Raw genomic sequence first — 22,663 nt, forward strand, 5'->3', positions numbered from 1 at the left:
CACCGGGAGGGTCCACCTGCCCCGGAGGGCCCTATGAGCTGAATATGAAGGGGGAACCAACCCCTAGATGGGCTGGGTGCCAAACCCCCTAGGGCCCATGCGCCCAGGGTTTGGGGGAACCCTAAAGGGGGCGCCCCCTTGGCTTGGGGGGCAAGCATCACCCCCTTGGTCGCCGCCCCCCTCTTGATCCATCTGGAGGGGGCCGCCCCCCTCTCCCTTGACCCTATAAATAGAGGGAAGGTGGGAGGGCAGCGGGACCACATCCAAGGCGCAGCCCTCCTCCTCCCCAACATGTGACGCCCGGATAATTAAGCTACAGTAAACCTCTGCTAATGATGCCACGCCATCGCGGTTACTGTTGTTAATCTCACGTTAGTTCAAACCGATTCAAATTCAAATTCAAAATCAGGCAAATAGTAAAAGTTTTCAAATATTAAAACTAAAATGTTCAAAGTGTGGCAAATAATCTCTGGTTAATTATCATGTTGGAACCAACCTCTTTTGTGATTCAAAAGTGCCCCTGGAAATTTATTTAGTGGTCTGCCAACATTTAAAATTGGCCTTTCCAATTTCTAGAAATGATTAGACAACTCATTTTGGCCTCGAACATTTTGTGACTCGTAGACATAATGTGCTTGTTTTATGAGGCAAGTCTCATATCTAACAAAACTGTTTACAGTTTAATTGAAAACAATAGCAAAGTTTTAAATAGAAAATAAAATGAAAAAGAGAACCCCCCCCCCTGGCCAACTGAGCCAACTGGCGTAGCTAGCCAACTGGCCGGCCCAGTCAGCCAGCCCACCCCGACCGGCCCATCTCTCCTCGCATAACCCCCCCACCACCCGCAAACCCTAGCCCGCTACACCCCACTCCCCCCGATCCACCTCTCCCTCTCGTTCTCTCGTTTTGGATCGAGAGATCCCCCTCACCTCTGCCCGACGCCCCTCGTCTCTACCCCGGTGGCGCCGACGCCGTTCGACCCCGCCGGACCCTGCTGAACGCCTCCCTCGTCTCTCCCTCTCACCCGATCCAGATCGGACCGGGCCGTCCCCGTTGGCGGCGCCGCCGTTCACCATCACCGGACCGCGCCGCACCGTGCCTGAGGACCGCCGCCTCCGCCCGCCCGCTCCTCCAGGGTCGCCGCACCGAACCTCTCCGCCGGATCTCGACCTCGCCGGCGCCTCTTCCCCGCTGGCCTGCTTCTCCTCTCCGTCCCGGTCGTCCCCGTCAACCGCCCCACCACCCGCTGCCTCATACCCTACAACTACCCCGTGAGCCTCCCTCCTCCTCTGCATCGCCTACTGCCGCTCGCTCCGCCTCGCCTTGGCTGCTACTGCCGCGCCCGCCTCGACTCCCCGCCGGCGCCCCGCTGCCCTGCGACGCCGCTTCGCTCCCGTTGCTCGCCGCCGCACGGTCCCGCGGCTCCCCTGCCGCCCTGCCCTGCAGCCGCCTCCACCGCCCCCTCGCGCGACCCGCCGTCCTCTACGGCAGTCCGGCGCTCGTCCGGCCTCGCCGGTGCCATTCTCGGCCAGCCTCGCCGCGGCCCCAGTCGTCGCCCGACGCCGGCGCCCGTCGGCGGCCGCTCGGCCCTCGCCTGGTCGGGCATCGCTTCGCCCGCTGCCCGCTTGCTCTTTCGGGCCACGCCCGATAGGCCCCTGGGGGCAATGACACGTGGACCCGCCCCAGAACGAATTAAAAAAAAGGAAATATATAATTAATTTAATAAAAAGGATTAGTTAAATTAAATAATACTTAATTATTTATGCAATTAATTAATTAACTTAATTAACACTGTTTAGATAACTAATTAACTCTAATTAAACCTGCTAATTAAATGTTAACAAATAATTAGTTAGTAGTCTATGACAACCAGGACCCACACATCAGTTGACCCAGTCAAACACACTATTGACTGCTGACATCATGATGATGTCATGCTGATGCAGTAAATCTGTTTTTATTTAAACTAAATCTGTTAATTCCAAAAATGAATTAAAACATTAGAAAATTAATATGAAATAAACCGTATATCGGATGAAAAAACTTTGTACATGAAAGTTGCTCAGAACGACGAGACGAATTCGGATACGCAGCCCGTTCATCCGCCACGCATCCCTAGCATAGCGAACACGCAACTTTCCCCCTCCGGTTCGTCTGTCCGAAAACGAGAAACACCGGGGATATTTTCCCGGATGTTCTCCCCCTTCACCGGTACCACCTCGTACCGCGTTAGGTCACCCCTAGCACAACGTATTGCCGCGTCTTGCTTTGTGTTGCATTTGATTGCTCTGTTATTTATTGTGTTCCCCCTCCGTTACTCCTTTCCGGTAGACTCCGAGACCGCTGCCGATGTCCGTGTGTACGACTACGGTGTTGACGACCACTCTCTCTTGCCAGAGCAACCAGGCAAGCCCCCCCCTTTGATCACCAGATATCGCCTACTCTTTTCTCTATACTGCTTGCATTAGAGTAGTGTAGCATGTTACTGCTTTCCGTTATTCCTATCCTGATGCATAGCCTATCCTTGCTACTACTGTTGTTACCATTACCTGCTATCCTACTGCTTAGTATAGGATGCTAGTGTTCCATCAGTGGCCCTACACTCTTGTCCGTCTGCCATGCTATACTACTGGGCCGTGATCACTTCGGGAGGTGACCACGGGCATATACAAGATACTTTACACAGTTACCTTACCTGTGATACTGTTCGGAGATGGGGGCTGAAGGGGCAGGTGGCTCCATCCTGGTAGAGGTGGGCCTGGGTTCCCGACGGCCCCCGACTGTTACTTTGAGGCGGAGCGACAGGGCAGGTTGAGACCACCTAGGAGAGAGGTGGGCCTGGCCCTAGTCGGCGTTCGCGGATACTTAACACGTTTAACGAGATCTTGGTATTTGATCTGAGTCTGGCTACTGGCCTATACGCACTAACCATCTACGTGGGAGTAGTTATGGGTATCCCAGCGTCGTGGTATCAGCCGAAGCCTTCGTGACGTCAGCAACGGAGCGGCGCGCGCCGGATTGGACTGGAACGCCACTAGGCTAGGTCTGCTTCCGGCCGCCCACGCAACGTGCAGGTGTGCTAAGGGCGATGGGCCCAGACCCCTGTGCGCTTAGGTTTAGACCGGCGTGCTGACCTCTCTGTTGTGCCTAGGTGGGGCTGCGACGTGTTGATCTTCCGAGGCCGGGCATGACCCAGGAAAGTGTGTCCGGCCAAATGGGATCGAGCGTGTTGGGGTATGTGGTGCACCCCTGCAGGGAAGTTAATCTATTCGAATAGCCGTGATCTTCGGTAACAGGACGACTTGGAGTTGTACCTTGACCTTATGACAACTAGAACCGGATACGTAATAAAACACACACTTCCAAGTGCCAGATACAACCGGTGATCGCTCTCTCACAGGGCGACGAGGGGAGGATCATCGGTTAGGATTATGCTATGCGATGCTACTTGGAGGACTTCAGTCTAATCTCTCCTACATGCTGCAAGACGGAGGCTGCCAGAAGCGTAGTCTTCGAAAGGACTAGCTATCCCCCCTTATTCCGGCTTTCTGCAGTTCAGTCCACATATGATAGCCTTATTCCATTTGATACCAATGCATACATATGTAGTGTAGCTCCTTGCTTGCGAGTACTTTGGATGAGTACTCACGGTTGCTTTCTCTCTCTTTTCCCCCTATCCCTTCTACCTGGTTGTCGCAACCAGATGTTGGATCCCAGGAGCCAGACGCCACCTTCGACGATGACTCCTACTACACCGGAGGTGCCTACTACTACGTGATGCCCGCTGACGACGACCAGGAGTAGTTAGGAGGATCCCAGGCAGGAGGCCTGCGCCTCTTTCGATCTGTATCCCAGTTTGTGCTAGCCTTCTTAAGGCAAACTTGTCTAACTTATGTCTGTACTCAGATATTGTTGCTTCCGCTGACTCGTCTATGATCGAGTTCTTGTATTCGAGCCCTCGAGGCCCCTGGCTTGTAATATGATGCTTGTATGACTTATTTTATTTGTAGAGTTGTGTTGTGATATCTTCCCGTGAGTCCCTGATCTTGATCGCACACGTTTGCGTGTATGATTAGTGTACGATTAAATCGGGGGCGTCACAAGTTGGTATCAGAGCCGACTGCCTGTTGGAACCCCCCTTCCACACTCCTTGGCCAAAGTCGAGTCTAGACATTGCAAAAACTTTTACTAACATGGGCCCACGTCGCCATTGGGTGGTACTAGGATCTTTTACTCCTCGACCTTTACTCTGGGACCCTGATCTCTCTTCTATTCGGGTTAAATGAATTTTGCTAAATCTAACATTAGGATCTCGTTATCACTTTCACCCGGAGAGCCCCTTATTACTGAGGATCGTCTGCTGCACATGAAGACCCTGAAGATACTCTCCGCGGTTAACCTGAGAACTTGTCTTCATCGCGTTTGCAATTCCCCTTCCACCGTCAACCCTTATGGATAACTACTTGCAGTTGTTATTCTTACATTCATCCCCAGTTGGTCTTGTTATTAGAAGATACCCTGAAATACTCGTCGTTGTTTCGATAATCCTTTGAGCTTATTGCCTTGCTGTTCTTTGTCACCTGAATACCCCTATGGATAATTCTCGCACTTATCAAGTATCCGCTTATCCCCAGTTGTTCATATGCTTTTCAAAATACTTGGAAATACTACCCGATCTTCCGAGTATCCTCCTCAAACTATTGCTCGGCAAATACTTGTCTGCTTGCAATATGGATGCTTTCCATATGTGTAGCAATATTCATTAGTATCCTTTGACACCATCAGTTTGATCCTATCGATTCAACATGTGTGTGAAAGCACGCAATCATCAGTTGATCCTTTTAAATTATCTTCCCGGCTCAGACGTCATTTTAAACATGAGCTGGTTCTTAACCAATCAGATTGCCATCGATTATACCCCTAAGTCTATTCAACTTGTCCGTCCTTGATCAGAGCGTTTGCTCCTAATCCCTTGATTTGAAAATCATAATTCCTTTGTTATCTAAACATCGAATTATTCAGATGTTCTATAATATGATGTTGTGCATTCTTTCTTTGTCTGATTGAGTACCGATACTCACATCAGCTCCGTTGTGGATCGCCCGATCAATTTTGTTGGATTTCATCCGACATCGTCCTTCATATTCAATAACCTTGTGAGCCTTTCCACGGGTATATAATGCCTTTGGTAAATTGTATCCTCCGCTTTGTCAACCATGCTCTACTTTTGAGCTTGTGTTATTTACTCCTGAAGTTCGTGGTACATGTGCTAAGAAGCCCCGATGGCTTGAACCTATGCCTTCCTTAATATGTGTGAACTCGAAAGTTTTCACGAGTCATACTCTTCTGGTATTTTGCCAGATAAAATTTCAACACTACAACTTCATCGAACGCGAGAAGTAAATGAAAGGTTATGCATTGGAGAAGTGGGAGTCGACCTTGAACTTTGTGTTCATGCCCATGGACATGATGTAGATCCTATCATGGAAACTTCTTGTAATAATAACTATTTCCTTGGTATAATATCATCTGGTACCTGTGAATTGATCCTTTGCTATCATGGCTCCGACCATGATTGATCCCCTTTGATTCCATTTCTCAGACAAGATGAAGTACTTGTCTTCTGCAGATCACTTCACGTGTCCACCCTCTACTCTGCTCTATCGTCGAGTATTACAATCTGGTATCTCAAGAATATCATGGAACATCATAACTTCTTATGGGTTCTTCATCAATTGTTATTACTCACCAGGTCCAATTGTTCTTAGGTTATAGGTTGTTGTCAACCGAGAACACCGACTAGTGAAATTATTCCGCACTACAAATCAAATACCCCTAGTATTTTTACTGGGAAATTCTAAACTCAAGCTGGTCATTCCTAGACTATCAGCTGCATCCTGGTCTTGCTACCTTTGACTGTGCTACCTTGTCATTCTCTGGTGCACGTATTCTTCAGTGTGTGAGCACGACTTACGTCAAGCTTTCAACATCTTGTTGCTTGTCTTGGAATGCAACTTTGGTTCCGAGCTTGCCTCTTATATATTGATCCTATAACTTGCCACTTTGTCATTTCCTTGCTTGTTGCCGTTGTTATTTGATTGCATCCTCTTGAAACCTCCCGGCAAATGTGTTGGATCACCTTCAACACTTTGACTTCTTCCGAGATGTCAACTGTGCTCATGATGAGAAATACCCTCCTTGCCCTCGATGATTTTTATTATCATCGACAACACCCTTGACTTCCTTTCATCATGAACTTCCCCACATAGTGAATGCAACTTGTTCTCCAGCTAGTGTTGTGTTCTACCTTGGAGTATTACCATCTTTTAATATCAAGGATGTTGTGAGGATTGCTCCTCCTCTTAAGAATTCTTGGTATAGTGATACTTCTCATCATCACCATTCCTTCTTGGTCCTCGCGTTGATTCCAACCGGGGTACCAACAAGTGAACGGTGCTGTTTGGATTCTGCCTTTCTAGCAACCCTATTGCTTTGAATAATGGTCGGCCATTCATTCTTAGACTATTGATTATTGAATCACCATTCTGACATTGGTCGTGCAGCCCAACCCATATTTCGGGCGCACCTTTCTACCAATGTTTAATTGTGTATGTTTTCCTCAAACATGCTTCATTACATCATTTGATCTGACAAATGTTATCTCCTTGATTCACATAAGTGTGGAAATCCATCCTTTGAAAATTTCAATGAATAATCGTTGAGTTCATCAGCCACCTCCTCGTCCTCTCCTTGGTTAAATGATGAACTCGTGATTCGGGACTTGCTTCCATAGTACATTTCCCGAGAATTTTGCAACTCCATCTCATCTGATTGTGTTGCCCCTTTCCTTCTCGGGCATCATGAGTCCGAGTTATCCTGACACCAATCTGATCTGAATCTCGGTCAGATATGATGGTTGGAACCTATTCCAAGAGTCATAACATTGGTCTTTATATAACCTAGTAAGGTGATGTCATGCCTAGCACCCCTGGCCGGAGGACCTATTGTTATAGTTCTTCCTTTTTAGCAAGGTTAACCATTCTTCCGTAAGGAAATTGTAAGACTTATTCTACCAGTTATTCCTGATGGATCCTTTGTGTTTCCAAAGTCTGATCTTCACCTGTTGACCATGTCAATGCTATCTCGAAGCATGTAGATGGTACTCCGATTTTCAACAAGAACATTTGAAGCCCAATGCTAAATGTTTCTTGCTCAATTATCCAAACACCGTTGTATGGGTAATGTCATGAATTTTCTCTCCCCTTACCTAAAGAGTTTTCTACATTATATCCTGTCATGGATATCATGTTTTGCTTGTCCTTGGGAAGGATATACCCCTGAATTATGTGTTTAAACACGTTTTCCTTTCCATTGTTTTGTTTAATATGATAATCATACTATCCTTTCCCTTGTTTTGTTTAACCTTTCCAGTAATCTGACTTAACTGAGAAGTGATAATTCCCTTCTTAGTTAAGCACTTCGTTGTACCACTCTGTCAGTAAGACCCTGTTGCTTTTGTTGATAGCATTCCGGTAACCACCGATGGACGAGAACTTTGCCTATTGGTCCGCCTCGTTCAACGAGCAGGAAAATGGTTCTCTTCGTCCCTCGCCCTTGGTACCGACGTTGTTGCCGACATAACTGATAGGCTGATCCTCTGACATGCCTTGCTATCATGATCATGCAAGATGTCAACGCCCATCCCTATGTTAACCCACATGGTGGGCCCATAACCCACAGTTCCACAGGATCGAAACCTGACTCTCCTATACACCCTGTTGTCAAACTTATTCCCCACGCTTGACTTCGTATGTAATTCACGGGCCACCTGCCTAGTGATCTATTCTGGTATCAGGCGCAATACTTATTCCCAATGCTCTGAACCCCTTCACATTTCGTATCAGGCAACAAATGATTGCCTATCCACTTGAAACTTCTTATTGCACCTTCGTACCTTGCTCTTGATATTTTCTTCAGTTTCAATTCGAGAGTTACTTTCTACCACCTTCCCCGATGTTATCGACCAGGTAGTCAACCTTGTAGAGGTCCGCTCTCTCGGAATAACCACCCTTTATTCTTTCGTAAGAACGATGGAGATCCCGAAGAAAAGGACGACTTCACTATGATGACCTGAAGCAGAGAAATGAAGATGTCAATGTAGTGGATCTACCTCTTCGAGAAGAGCAACCAAGACCAAGAACACTCGCTAGAATTTCGTAACCAGAACCTTCCCCCTTACCCCTCTCTTAAATCTCGGGACGAGATTTCTTGTAGTAGAGGAGAATTGTGACGCCCGGATAATTAAGCTACAGTAAACCTCTGCTAATGATGCCACGCCATCGCGGTTACTGTTGTTAATCTCACGTTAGTTCAAACCGATTCAAATTCAAATTCAAAATCAGGCAAATAGTAAAAGTTTTCAAATATTAAAACTAAAATGTTCAAAGTGTGGCAAATAATCTCTGGTTAATTATCATGTTGGAACCAACCTCTTTTGTGATTCAAAAGTGCCCCTGGAAATTTATTTAGTGGTCTGCCAACATTTAAAATTGGCCTTTCCAATTTCTAGAAATGATTAGACAACTCATTTTGGCCTCGAACATTTTGTGACTCGTAGACATAATGTGCTTGTTTTATGAGGCAAGTCTCATATCTAACAAAACTGTTTACAGTTTAATTGAAAACAATAGCAAAGTTTTAAATAGAAAATAAAATGAAAAAGAGAACCCCCCCCCTGGCCAACTGAGCCAACTGGCATAGCTAGCCAACTGGCCGGCCCAGTCAGCCAGCCCACCCCGACCGGCCCATCTCTCCTCGCATAACCCCCCCACCACCCGCAAACCCTAGCCCGCTACACCCCACTCCCCCCGATCCACCTCTCCCTCTCGTTCTCTCGTTTTGGATCGAGAGATCCCCCTCACCTCTGCCCGACGCCCCTCGTCTCTACCCCGGTGGCGCCGACGCCGTTCGACCCCGCCGGACCCTGCTGAACGCCTCCCTCGTCTCTCCCTCTCACCCGATCCAGATCGGACCGGGCCGTCCCCGTTGGCGGCGCCGCCGTTCACCATCACCGGACCGCGCCGCACCGTGCCTGAGGACCGCCGCCTCCGCCCGCCCGCTCCTCCAGGGTCGCCGCACCGAACCTCTCCGCCGGATCTCGACCTCGCCGGCGCCTCTTCCCCGCTGGCCTGCTTCTCCTCTCCGTCCCGGTCGTCCCCGTCAACCGCCCCACCACCCGCTGCCTCATACCCTACAACTACCCCGTGAGCCTCCCTCCTCCTCTGCATCGCCTACTGCCGCTCGCTCCGCCTCGCCTTGGCTGCTACTGCCGCGCCCGCCTCGACTCCCCGCCGGCGCCCCGCTGCCCTGCGACGCCGCTTCGCTCCCGTTGCTCGCCGCCGCACGGTCCCGCGGCTCCCCTGCCGCCCTGCCCTGCAGCCGCCTCCACCGCCCCCTCGCGCGACCCGCCGTCCTCTACGGCAGTCCGGCGCTCGTCCGGCCTCGCCGGTGCCATTCTCGGCCAGCCTCGCCGCGGCCCCAGTCGTCGCCCGACGCCGGCGCCCGTCGGCGGCCGCTCGGCCCTCGCCTGGTCGGGCATCGCTTCGCCCGCTGCCCGCTTGCTCTTTCGGGCCACGCCCGATAGGCCCCTGGGGGCAATGACACGTGGACCCGCCCCAGAACGAATTAAAAAAAAGGAAATATATAATTAATTTAATAAAAAGGATTAGTTAAATTAAATAATACTTAATTATTTATGCAATTAATTAATTAACTTAATTAACACTGTTTAGATAACTAATTAACTCTAATTAAACCTGCTAATTAAATGTTAACAAATAATTAGTTAGTAGTCTATGACAACCAGGACCCACACATCAGTTGACCCAGTCAAACACACTATTGACTGCTGACATCATGATGATGTCATGCTGATGCAGTAAATCTGTTTTTATTTAAACTAAATCTGTTAATTCCAAAAATGAATTAAAACATTAGAAAATTAATATGAAATAAACCGTATATCGGATGAAAAAACTTTGTACATGAAAGTTGCTCAGAACGACGAGACGAATTCGGATACGCAGCCCGTTCATCCGCCACGCATCCCTAGCATAGCGAACACGCAACTTTCCCCCTCCGGTTCGTCTGTCCGAAAACGAGAAACACCGGGGATATTTTCCCGGATGTTCTCCCCCTTCACCGGTACCACCTCGTACCGCGTTAGGTCACCCCTAGCACAACGTATTGCCGCGTCTTGCTTTGTGTTGCATTTGATTGCTCTGTTATTTATTGTGTTCCCCCTCCGTTACTCCTTTCCGGTAGACTCCGAGACCGCTGCCGATGTCCGTGTGTACGACTACGGTGTTGACGACCACTCTCTCTTGCCAGAGCAACCAGGCAAGCCCCCCCCTTTGATCACCAGATATCGCCTACTCTTTTCTCTATACTGCTTGCATTAGAGTAGTGTAGCATGTTACTGCTTTCCGTTATTCCTATCCTGATGCATAGCCTATCCTTGCTACTACTGTTGTTACCATTACCTGCTATCCTACTGCTTAGTATAGGATGCTAGTGTTCCATCAGTGGCCCTACACTCTTGTCCGTCTGCCATGCTATACTACTGGGCCGTGATCACTTCGGGAGGTGACCACGGGCATATACAAGATACTTTACACAGTTACCTTACCTGTGATACTGTTCGGAGATGGGGGCTGAAGGGGCAGGTGGCTCCATCCTGGTAGAGGTGGGCCTGGGTTCCCGACGGCCCCCGACTGTTACTTTGAGGCGGAGCGACAGGGCAGGTTGAGACCACCTAGGAGAGAGGTGGGCCTGGCCCTAGTCGGCGTTCGCGGATACTTAACACGTTTAACGAGATCTTGGTATTTGATCTGAGTCTGGCTACTGGCCTATACGCACTAACCATCTACGTGGGAGTAGTTATGGGTATCCCAGCGTCGTGGTATCAGCCGAAGCCTTCGTGACGTCAGCAACGGAGCGGCGCGCGCCGGATTGGACTGGAACGCCACTAGGCTAGGTCTGCTTCCGGCCGCCCACGCAACGTGCAGGTGTGCTAAGGGCGATGGGCCCAGACCCCTGTGCGCTTAGGTTTAGACCGGCGTGCTGACCTCTCTGTTGTGCCTAGGTGGGGCTGCGACGTGTTGATCTTCCGAGGCCGGGCATGACCCAGGAAAGTGTGTCCGGCCAAATGGGATCGAGCGTGTTGGGGTATGTGGTGCACCCCTGCAGGGAAGTTAATCTATTCGAATAGCCGTGATCTTCGGTAACAGGACGACTTGGAGTTGTACCTTGACCTTATGACAACTAGAACCGGATACGTAATAAAACACACACTTCCAAGTGCCAGATACAACCGGTGATCGCTCTCTCACAGGGCGACGAGGGGAGGATCATCGGTTAGGATTATGCTATGCGATGCTACTTGGAGGACTTCAGTCTAATCTCTCCTACATGCTGCAAGACGGAGGCTGCCAGAAGCGTAGTCTTCGAAAGGACTAGCTATCCCCCCTTATTCCGGCTTTCTGCAGTTCAGTCCACATATGATAGCCTTATTCCATTTGATACCAATGCATACATATGTAGTGTAGCTCCTTGCTTGCGAGTACTTTGGATGAGTACTCACGGTTGCTTTCTCTCTCTTTTCCCCCTATCCCTTCTACCTGGTTGTCGCAACCAGATGTTGGATCCCAGGAGCCAGACGCCACCTTCGACGATGACTCCTACTACACCGGAGGTGCCTACTACTACGTGATGCCCGCTGACGACGACCAGGAGTAGTTAGGAGGATCCCAGGCAGGAGGCCTGCGCCTCTTTCGATCTGTATCCCAGTTTGTGCTAGCCTTCTTAAGGCAAACTTGTCTAACTTATGTCTGTACTCAGATATTGTTGCTTCCGCTGACTCGTCTATGATCGAGTTCTTGTATTCGAGCCCTCGAGGCCCCTGGCTTGTAATATGATGCTTGTATGACTTATTTTATTTGTAGAGTTGTGTTGTGATATCTTCCCGTGAGTCCCTGATCTTGATCGCACACGTTTGCGTGTATGATTAGTGTACGATTAAATCGGGGGCGTCACAAGTTGGTATCAGAGCCGACTGCCTGTTGGAACCCCCCTTCCACACTCCTTGGCCAAAGTCGAGTCTAGACATTGCAAAAACTTTTACTAACATGGGCCCACGTCGCCATTGGGTGGTACTAGGATCTTTTACTCCTCGACCTTTACTCTGGGACCCTGATCTCTCTTCTATTCGGGTTAAATGAATTTTGCTAAATCTAACATTAGGATCTCGTTATCACTTTCACCCGGAGAGCCCCTTATTACTGAGGATCGTCTGCTGCACATGAAGACCCTGAAGATACTCTCCGCGGTTAACCTGAGAACTTGTCTTCATCGCGTTTGCAATTCCCCTTCCACCGTCAACCCTTATGGATAACTACTTGCAGTTGTTATTCTTACATTCATCCCCAGTTGGTCTTGTTATTAGAAGATACCCTGAAATACTCGTCGTTGTTTCGATAATCCTTTGAGCTTATTGCCTTGCTGTTCTTTGTCACCTGAATACCCCTATGGATAATTCTCGCACTTATCAAGTATCCGCTTATCCCCAGTTGTTCATATGCTTTTCAAAATACTTGGAAATACTACCCGATCTTCCGAGTATCCTCCTCAAACTATTGCTCGGCAAATACTTGTCTGCTTGCAATATGGATGCTTTCCATATGTGTAGCAATATTCATTAGTATCCTTTGACACCATCAGTTTGATCCTATCGATTCAACATGTGTGTGAAAGCACGCAATCATCAGTTGATCCTTTTAAATTATCTTCCCGGCTCAGACGTCATTTTAAACATGAGCTGGTTCTTAACCAATCAGATTGCCATCGATTATACCCCTAAGTCTATTCAACTTGTCCGTCCTTGATCAGAGCGTTTGCTCCTAATCCCTTGATTTGAAAATCATAATTCCTTTGTTATCTAAACATCGAATTATTCAGATGTTCTATAATATGATGTTGTGCATTCTTTCTTTGTCTGATTGAGTACCGATACTCACATCAGCTCCGTTGTGGATCGCCCGATCAATTTTGTTGGATTTCATCCGACATCGTCCTTCATATTCAATAACCTTGTGAGCCTTTCCACGGGTATATAATGCCTTTGGTAAATTGTATCCTCCGCTTTGTCAACCATGCTCTACTTTTGAGCTTGTGTTATTTACTCCTGAAGTTCGTGGTACATGTGCTAAGAAGCCCCGATGGCTTGAACCTATGCCTTCCTTAATATGTGTGAACTCGAAAGTTTTCACGAGTCATACTCTTCTGGTATTTTGCCAGATAAAATTTCAACACTACAACTTCATCGAACGCGAGAAGTAAATGAAAGGTTATGCATTGGAGAAGTGGGAGTCGACCTTGAACTTTGTGTTCATGCCCATGGACATGATGTAGATCCTATCATGGAAACTTCTTGTAATAATAACTATTTCCTTGGTATAATATCATCTGGTACCTGTGAATTGATCCTTTGCTATCATGGCTCCGACCATGATTGATCCCCTTTGATTCCATTTCTCAGACAAGATGAAGTACTTGTCTTCTGCAGATCACTTCACGTGTCCACCCTCTACTCTGCTCTATCGTCGAGTATTACAATCTGGTATCTCAAGAATATCATGGAACATCATAACTTCTTATGGGTTCTTCATCAATTGTTATTACTCACCAGGTCCAATTGTTCTTAGGTTATAGGTTGTTGTCAACCGAGAACACCGACTAGTGAAATTATTCCGCACTACAAATCAAATACCCCTAGTATTTTTACTGGGAAATTCTAAACTCAAGCTGGTCATTCCTAGACTATCAGCTGCATCCTGGTCTTGCTACCTTTGACTGTGCTACCTTGTCATTCTCTGGTGCACGTATTCTTCAGTGTGTGAGCACGACTTACGTCAAGCTTTCAACATCTTGTTGCTTGTCTTGGAATGCAACTTTGGTTCCGAGCTTGCCTCTTATATATTGATCCTATAACTTGCCACTTTGTCATTTCCTTGCTTGTTGCCGTTGTTATTTGATTGCATCCTCTTGAAACCTCCCGGCAAATGTGTTGGATCACCTTCAACACTTTGACTTCTTCCGAGATGTCAACTGTGCTCATGATGAGAAATACCCTCCTTGCCCTCGATGATTTTTATTATCATCGACAACACCCTTGACTTCCTTTCATCATGAACTTCCCCACATAGTGAATGCAACTTGTTCTCCAGCTAGTGTTGTGTTCTACCTTGGAGTATTACCATCTTTTAATATCAAGGATGTTGTGAGGATTGCTCCTCCTCTTAAGAATTCTTGGTATAGTGATACTTCTCATCATCACCATTCCTTCTTGGTCCTCGCGTTGATTCCAACCGGGGTACCAACAAGTGAACGGTGCTGTTTGGATTCTGCCTTTCTAGCAACCCTATTGCTTTGAATAATGGTCGGCCATTCATTCTTAGACTATTGATTATTGAATCACCATTCTGACATTGGTCGTGCAGCCCAACCCATATTTCGGGCGCACCTTTCTACCAATGTTTAATTGTGTATGTTTTCCTCAAACATGCTTCATTACATCATTTGATCTGACAAATGTTATCTCCTTGATTCACATAAGTGTGGAAATCCATCCTTTGAAAATTTCAATGAATAATCGTTGAGTTCATCAGCCACCTCCTCGTCCTCTCCTTGGTTAAATGATGAACTCGTGATTCGGGACTTGCTTCCATAGTACATTTCCCGAGAATTTTGCAACTCCATCTCATCTGATTGTGTTGCCCCTTTCCTTCTCGGGCATCATGAGTCCGAGTTATCCTGACACCAATCTGATCTGAATCTCGGTCAGATATGATGGTTGGAACCTATTCCAAGAGTCATAACATTGGTCTTTATATAACCTAGTAAGGTGATGTCATGCCTAGCACCCCTGGCCGGAGGACCTATTGTTATAGTTCTTCCTTTTTAGCAAGGTTAACCATTCTTCCGTAAGGAAATTGTAAGACTTATTCTACCAGTTATTCCTGATGGATCCTTTGTGTTTCCAAAGTCTGATCTTCACCTGTTGACCATGTCAATGCTATCTCGAAGCATGTAGATGGTACTCCGATTTTCAACAAGAACATTTGAAGCCCAATGCTAAATGTTTCTTGCTCAATTATCCAAACACCGTTGTATGGGTAATGTCATGAATTTTCTCTCCCCTTACCTAAAGAGTTTTCTACATTATATCCTGTCATGGATATCATGTTTTGCTTGTCCTTGGGAAGGATATACCCCTGAATTATGTGTTTAAACACGTTTTCCTTTCCATTGTTTTGTTTAATATGATAATCATACTATCCTTTCCCTTGTTTTGTTTAACCTTTCCAGTAATCTGACTTAACTGAGAAGTGATAATTCCCTTCTTAGTTAAGCACTTCGTTGTACCACTCTGTCAGTAAGACCCTGTTGCTTTTGTTGATAGCATTCCGGTAACCACCGATGGACGAGAACTTTGCCTATTGGTCCGCCTCGTTCAACGAGCAGGAAAATGGTTCTCTTCGTCCCTCGCCCTTGGTACCGACGTTGTTGCCGACATAACTGATAGGCTGATCCTCTGACATGCCTTGCTATCATGATCATGCAAGATGTCAACGCCCATCCCTATGTTAACCCACATGGTGGGCCCATAACCCACAGTTCCACAGGATCGAAACCTGACTCTCCTATACACCCTGTTGTCAAACTTATTCCCCACGCTTGACTTCGTATGTAATTCACGGGCCACCTGCCTAGTGATCTATTCTGGTATCAGGCGCAATACTTATTCCCAATGCTCTGAACCCCTTCACATTTCGTATCAGGCAACAAATGATTGCCTATCCACTTGAAACTTCTTATTGCACCTTCGTACCTTGCTCTTGATATTTTCTTCAGTTTCAATTCGAGAGTTACTTTCTACCACCTTCCCCGATGTTATCGACCAGGTAGTCAACCTTGTAGAGGTCCGCTCTCTCGGAATAACCACCCTTTATTCTTTCGTAAGAACGATGGAGATCCCGAAGAAAAGGACGACTTCACTATGATGACCTGAAGCAGAGAAATGAAGATGTCAATGTAGTGGATCTACCTCTTCGAGAAGAGCAACCAAGACCAAGAACACTCGCTAGAATTTCGTAACCAGAACCTTCCCCCTTACCCCTCTCTTAAATCTCGGGACGAGATTTCTTGTAGTAGAGGAGAATTGTGACGCCCGGATAATTAAGCTACAGTAAACCTCTGCTAATGATGCCACGCCATCGCGGTTACTGTTGTTAATCTCACGTTAGTTCAAACCGATTCAAATTCAAATTCAAAATCAGGCAAATAGTAAAAGTTTTCAAATATTAAAACTAAAATGTTCAAAGTGTGGCAAATAATCTCTGGTTAATTATCATGTTGGAACCAACCTCTTTTGTGATTCAAAAGTGCCCCTGGAAATTTATTTAGTGGTCTGCCAACATTTAAAATTGGCCTTTCCAATTTCTAGAAATGATTAGACAACTCATTTTGGCCTCGAACATTTTGTGACTCGTAGACATAATGTGCTTGTTTTATGAGGCAAGTCTCATATCTAACAAAACTGTTTACAGTTTAATTGAAAACAATAGCAAAGTTTTAAATAGAAAATAAAATGAAAAAGAGAACCCCCCCCCCTGGCCAACTGAGCCAACTGGCGTAGCTAGCCAACTGGCCGGCCCAGTCAGCCAGCCCACCCCGACCGGCCCATCTCTCCTCGCATAACCCCCCCACCACCCGCAAACCCTAGCCCGCTACACCCCACTCCCCCCGATCCACCTCTCCCTCTCGTTCTCTCGTTTTGGATCGAGAGATCCCCCTCACCTCTGCCCGACGCCCCTCGTCTCTACCCCGGTGGCGCCGACGCCGTTCGACCCCGCCGGACCCTGCTGAACGCCTCCCTCGTCTCTCCCTCTCACCCGATCCAGATCGGACCGGGCCGTCCCCGTTGGCGGCGCCGCCGTTCACCATCACCGGACCGCGCCGCACCGTGCCTGAGGACCGCCGCCTCCGCCCGCCCGCTCCTCCAGGGTCGCCGCACCGAACCTCTCCGCCGGATCTCGACCTCGCCGGCGCCTCTTCCCCGCTGGCCTGCTTCTCCTCTCCGTCCCGGTCGTCCCCGTCAACCGCCCCACCACCCGCTGCCTCATACCCTACAACTACCCCGTGAGCCTCCCTCCTCCTCTGCATCGCCTACTGCCGCTCGCTCCGCCTCGCCTTGGCTGCTACTGCCGCGCCCGCCTCGACTCCCCGCCGGCGCCCCGCTGCCCTGCGACGCCGCTTCGCTCCCGTTGCTCGCCGCCGCACGGTCCCGCGGCTCCCCTGCCGCCCTGCCCTGCAGCCGCCTCCACCGCCCCCTCGCGCGACCCGCCGTCCTCTACGGCAGTCCGGCGCTCGTCCGGCCTCGCCGGTGCCATTCTCGGCCAGCCTCGCCGCGGCCCCAGTCGTCGCCCGACGCCGGCGCCCGTCGGCGGCCGCTCGGCCCTCGCCTGGTCGGGCATCGCTTCGCCCGCTGCCCGCTTGCTCTTTCGGGCCACGCCCGATAGGCCCCTGGGGGCAATGACACGTGGACCCGCCCCAGAACGAATTAAAAAAAAGGAAATATATAATTAATTTAATAAAAAGGATTAGTTAAATTAAATAATACTTAATTATTTATGCAATTAATTAATTAACTTAATTAACACTGTTTAGATAACTAATTAACTCTAATTAAACCTGCTAATTAAATGTTAACAAATAATTAGTTAGTAGTCTATGACAACCAGGACCCACACATCAGTTGACCCAGTCAAACACACTATTGACTGCTGACATCATGATGATGTCATGCTGATGCAGTAAATCTGTTTTTATTTAAACTAAATCTGTTAATTCCAAAAATGAATTAAAACATTAGAAAATTAATATGAAATAAACCGTATATCGGATGAAAAAACTTTGTACATGAAAGTTGCTCAGAACGACGAGACGAATTCGGATACGCAGCCCGTTCATCCGCCACGCATCCCTAGCATAGCGAACACGCAACTTTCCCCCTCCGGTTCGTCTGTCCGAAAACGAGAAACACCGGGGATATTTTCCCGGATGTTCTCCCCCTTCACCGGTACCACCTCGTACCGCGTTAGGTCACCCCTAGCACAACGTATTGCCGCGTCTTGCTTTGTGTTGCATTTGATTGCTCTGTTATTTATTGTGTTCCCCCTCCGTTACTCCTTTCCGGTAGACTCCGAGACCGCTGCCGATGTCCGTGTGTACGACTACGGTGTTGACGACCACTCTCTCTTGCCAGAGCAACCAGGCAAGCCCCCCCCTTTGATCACCAGATATCGCCTACTCTTTTCTCTATACTGCTTGCATTAGAGTAGTGTAGCATGTTACTGCTTTCCGTTATTCCTATCCTGATGCATAGCCTATCCTTGCTACTACTGTTGTTACCATTACCTGCTATCCTACTGCTTAGTATAGGATGCTAGTGTTCCATCAGTGGCCCTACACTCTTGTCCGTCTGCCATGCTATACTACTGGGCCGTGATCACTTCGGGAGGTGACCACGGGCATATACAAGATACTTTACACAGTTACCTTACCTGTGATACTGTTCGGAGATGGGGGCTGAAGGGGCAGGTGGCTCCATCCTGGTAGAGGTGGGCCTGGGTTCCCGACGGCCCCCGACTGTTACTTTGAGGCGGAGCGACAGGGCAGGTTGAGACCACCTAGGAGAGAGGTGGGCCTGGCCCTAGTCGGCGTTCGCGGATACTTAACACGTTTAACGAGATCTTGGTATTTGATCTGAGTCTGGCTACTGGCCTATACGCACTAACCATCTACGTGGGAGTAGTTATGGGTATCCCAGCGTCGTGGTATCAGCCGAAGCCTTCGTGACGTCAGCAACGGAGCGGCGCGCGCCGGATTGGACTGGAACGCCACTAGGCTAGGTCTGCTTCCGGCCGCCCACGCAACGTGCAGGTGTGCTAAGGGCGATGGGCCCAGACCCCTGTGCGCTTAGGTTTAGACCGGCGTGCTGACCTCTCTGTTGTGCCTAGGTGGGGCTGCGACGTGTTGATCTTCCGAGGCCGGGCATGACCCAGGAAAGTGTGTCCGGCCAAATGGGATCGAGCGTGTTGGGGTATGTGGTGCACCCCTGCAGGGAAGTTAATCTATTCGAATAGCCGTGATCTTCGGTAACAGGACGACTTGGAGTTGTACCTTGACCTTATGACAACTAGAACCGGATACGTAATAAAACACACACTTCCAAGTGCCAGATACAACCGGTGATCGCTCTCTCACAGGGCGACGAGGGGAGGATCATCGGTTAGGATTATGCTATGCGATGCTACTTGGAGGACTTCAGTCTAATCTCTCCTACATGCTGCAAGACGGAGGCTGCCAGAAGCGTAGTCTTCGAAAGGACTAGCTATCCCCCCTTATTCCGGCTTTCTGCAGTTCAGTCCACATATGATAGCCTTATTCCATTTGATACCAATGCATACATATGTAGTGTAGCTCCTTGCTTGCGAGTACTTTGGATGAGTACTCACGGTTGCTTTCTCTCTCTTTTCCCCCTATCCCTTCTACCTGGTTGTCGCAACCAGATGTTGGATCCCAGGAGCCAGACGCCACCTTCGACGATGACTCCTACTACACCGGAGGTGCCTACTACTACGTGATGCCCGCTGACGACGACCAGGAGTAGTTAGGAGGATCCCAGGCAGGAGGCCTGCGCCTCTTTCGATCTGTATCCCAGTTTGTGCTAGCCTTCTTAAGGCAAACTTGTCTAACTTATGTCTGTACTCAGATATTGTTGCTTCCGCTGACTCGTCTATGATCGAGTTCTTGTATTCGAGCCCTCGAGGCCCCTGGCTTGTAATATGATGCTTGTATGACTTATTTTATTTGTAGAGTTGTGTTGTGATATCTTCCCGTGAGTCCCTGATCTTGATCGCACACGTTTGCGTGTATGATTAGTGTACGATTAAATCGGGGGCGTCACAAGTTGGTATCAGAGCCGACTGCCTGTTGGAACCCCCCTTCCACACTCCTTGGCCAAAGTCGAGTCTAGACATTGCAAAAACTTTTACTAACATGGGCCCACGTCGCCATTGGGTGGTACTAGGATCTTTTACTCCTCGACCTTTACTCTGGGACCCTGATCTCTCTTCTATTCGGGTTAAATGAATTTTGCTAAATCTAACATTAGGATCTCGTTATCACTTTCACCCGGAGAGCCCCTTATTACTGAGGATCGTCTGCTGCACATGAAGACCCTGAAGATACTCTCCGCGGTTAACCTGAGAACTTGTCTTCATCGCGTTTGCAATTCCCCTTCCACCGTCAACCCTTATGGATAACTACTTGCAGTTGTTATTCTTACATTCATCCCCAGTTGGTCTTGTTATTAGAAGATACCCTGAAATACTCGTCGTTGTTTCGATAATCCTTTGAGCTTATTGCCTTGCTGTTCTTTGTCACCTGAATACCCCTATGGATAATTCTCGCACTTATCAAGTATCCGCTTATCCCCAGTTGTTCATATGCTTTTCAAAATACTTGGAAATACTACCCGATCTTCCGAGTATCCTCCTCAAACTATTGCTCGGCAAATACTTGTCTGCTTGCAATATGGATGCTTTCCATATGTGTAGCAATATTCATTAGTATCCTTTGACACCATCAGTTTGATCCTATCGATTCAACATGTGTGTGAAAGCACGCAATCATCAGTTGATCCTTTTAAATTATCTTCCCGGCTCAGACGTCATTTTAAACATGAGCTGGTTCTTAACCAATCAGATTGCCATCGATTATACCCCTAAGTCTATTCAACTTGTCCGTCCTTGATCAGAGCGTTTGCTCCTAATCCCTTGATTTGAAAATCATAATTCCTTTGTTATCTAAACATCGAATTATTCAGATGTTCTATAATATGATGTTGTGCATTCTTTCTTTGTCTGATTGAGTACCGATACTCACATCAGCTCCGTTGTGGATCGCCCGATCAATTTTGTTGGATTTCATCCGACATCGTCCTTCATATTCAATAACCTTGTGAGCCTTTCCACGGGTATATAATGCCTTTGGTAAATTGTATCCTCCGCTTTGTCAACCATGCTCTACTTTTGAGCTTGTGTTATTTACTCCTGAAGTTCGTGGTACATGTGCTAAGAAGCCCCGATGGCTTGAACCTATGCCTTCCTTAATATGTGTGAACTCGAAAGTTTTCACGAGTCATACTCTTCTGGTATTTTGCCAGATAAAATTTCAACACTACAACTTCATCGAACGCGAGAAGTAAATGAAAGGTTATGCATTGGAGAAGTGGGAGTCGACCTTGAACTTTGTGTTCATGCCCATGGACATGATGTAGATCCTATCATGGAAACTTCTTGTAATAATAACTATTTCCTTGGTATAATATCATCTGGTACCTGTGAATTGATCCTTTGCTATCATGGCTCCGACCATGATTGATCCCCTTTGATTCCATTTCTCAGACAAGATGAAGTACTTGTCTTCTGCAGATCACTTCACGTGTCCACCCTCTACTCTGCTCTATCGTCGAGTATTACAATCTGGTATCTCAAGAATATCATGGAACATCATAACTTCTTATGGGTTCTTCATCAATTGTTATTACTCACCAGGTCCAATTGTTCTTAGGTTATAGGTTGTTGTCAACCGAGAACACCGACTAGTGAAATTATTCCGCACTACAAATCAAATACCCCTAGTATTTTTACTGGGAAATTCTAAACTCAAGCTGGTCATTCCTAGACTATCAGCTGCATCCTGGTCTTGCTACCTTTGACTGTGCTACCTTGTCATTCTCTGGTGCTGCTCCAACACCACCACGTCGTCGTGCTGCTGCTGGAGTTTTCTTCCCCAACCTCTTCCTCTCTCCTTGTTGGATCAAAGCGTGGGAGACGTCATCGGGCTGCACGTGTGTTGAACGCGGAGGCGCCGTTGTTCGGCGCTTGGATCGGAATCAACCGCGATCTGAATCGCCACGAGTACGACTCCCTCATCCGCGTTCTTGTAACGCTTCCGTATCACGATTTTCAAGGGTATGAATATGCACTCCTCCCTCTCTCGTTGCTAGTTTCTCTATAGATTGATCTTGGTGATGCGTAGAAATCTAACATTCTTAAGAAGTTGCTCCCCACTTTTACCTATTCTCTCACCATGCACACCGCCCACATCAGCTTTATGCCACATCATCAATCAGCTTGCAAAATCAGCCAATCCTACGGCCCCATTATGTTAACATGCACACTGTTTACGTCATCATCGTGCCACATAAGCTTTAACAGACAGCGGTGGAAAAAGTCTGACTTTTGCCCTCCCGCAGGGCCGCCGCTCATCCAGCACAAGGCAACCCAATCTGCCCGCCTTCCAAGCGCACGACCGCCAGTTCTCCCGCATAGGCAATCCTAATTCCCAACCCGGCCTGACACCGCTGGAGCGCTGCCCTTCCTCCTCCTCCCGTTGCGCGCTGCGCCGGCGGTGACCATGCCTCCACCGTGCCCAACATGTGTGCCACCGCTCCTGTACGTCCCTCCTCCGCCCGGCT

The 22,663-nt window shown here is 48.0% G+C and overlaps 3 long non-coding RNA genes across 3 annotated transcripts; all 3 read left to right on the forward strand.

Moving 5' to 3' along the window:
* The first annotated feature begins 870 nt into the window (after positions 1-870).
* On the forward strand, positions 871-3,997 carry LOC147985844 (uncharacterized). The gene is made up of 3 exons (XR_015616922.1): positions 871-1,271; positions 2,332-2,406; positions 3,704-3,997. It is a non-coding gene; the product is annotated as an uncharacterized LOC147985844 (long non-coding RNA).
* A 4,865-nt stretch (positions 3,998-8,862) lies between these two features.
* On the forward strand, positions 8,863-11,989 carry LOC147985845 (uncharacterized). The gene is made up of 3 exons (XR_015615158.1): positions 8,863-9,263; positions 10,324-10,398; positions 11,696-11,989. It is a non-coding gene; the product is annotated as an uncharacterized LOC147985845 (long non-coding RNA).
* Positions 11,990-16,855: 4,866 nt separating this feature from the next.
* LOC147985846 (uncharacterized) lies at positions 16,856-19,982 on the forward strand. Its single transcript, XR_015615159.1, has 3 exons — positions 16,856-17,256; positions 18,317-18,391; positions 19,689-19,982. It is a non-coding gene; the product is annotated as an uncharacterized LOC147985846 (long non-coding RNA).
* Positions 19,983-22,663: the final 2,681 nt, after the last annotated feature.

The sequence above is a fragment of the Triticum urartu genome, chromosome 2A (genome assembly GCF_056163025.1).
Source record: "Triticum urartu cultivar PI428250 chromosome 2A, HENAU_Tu73, whole genome shotgun sequence".
In the NCBI taxonomy this organism is placed as follows: Eukaryota; Viridiplantae; Streptophyta; class Magnoliopsida; order Poales; family Poaceae; genus Triticum; species Triticum urartu.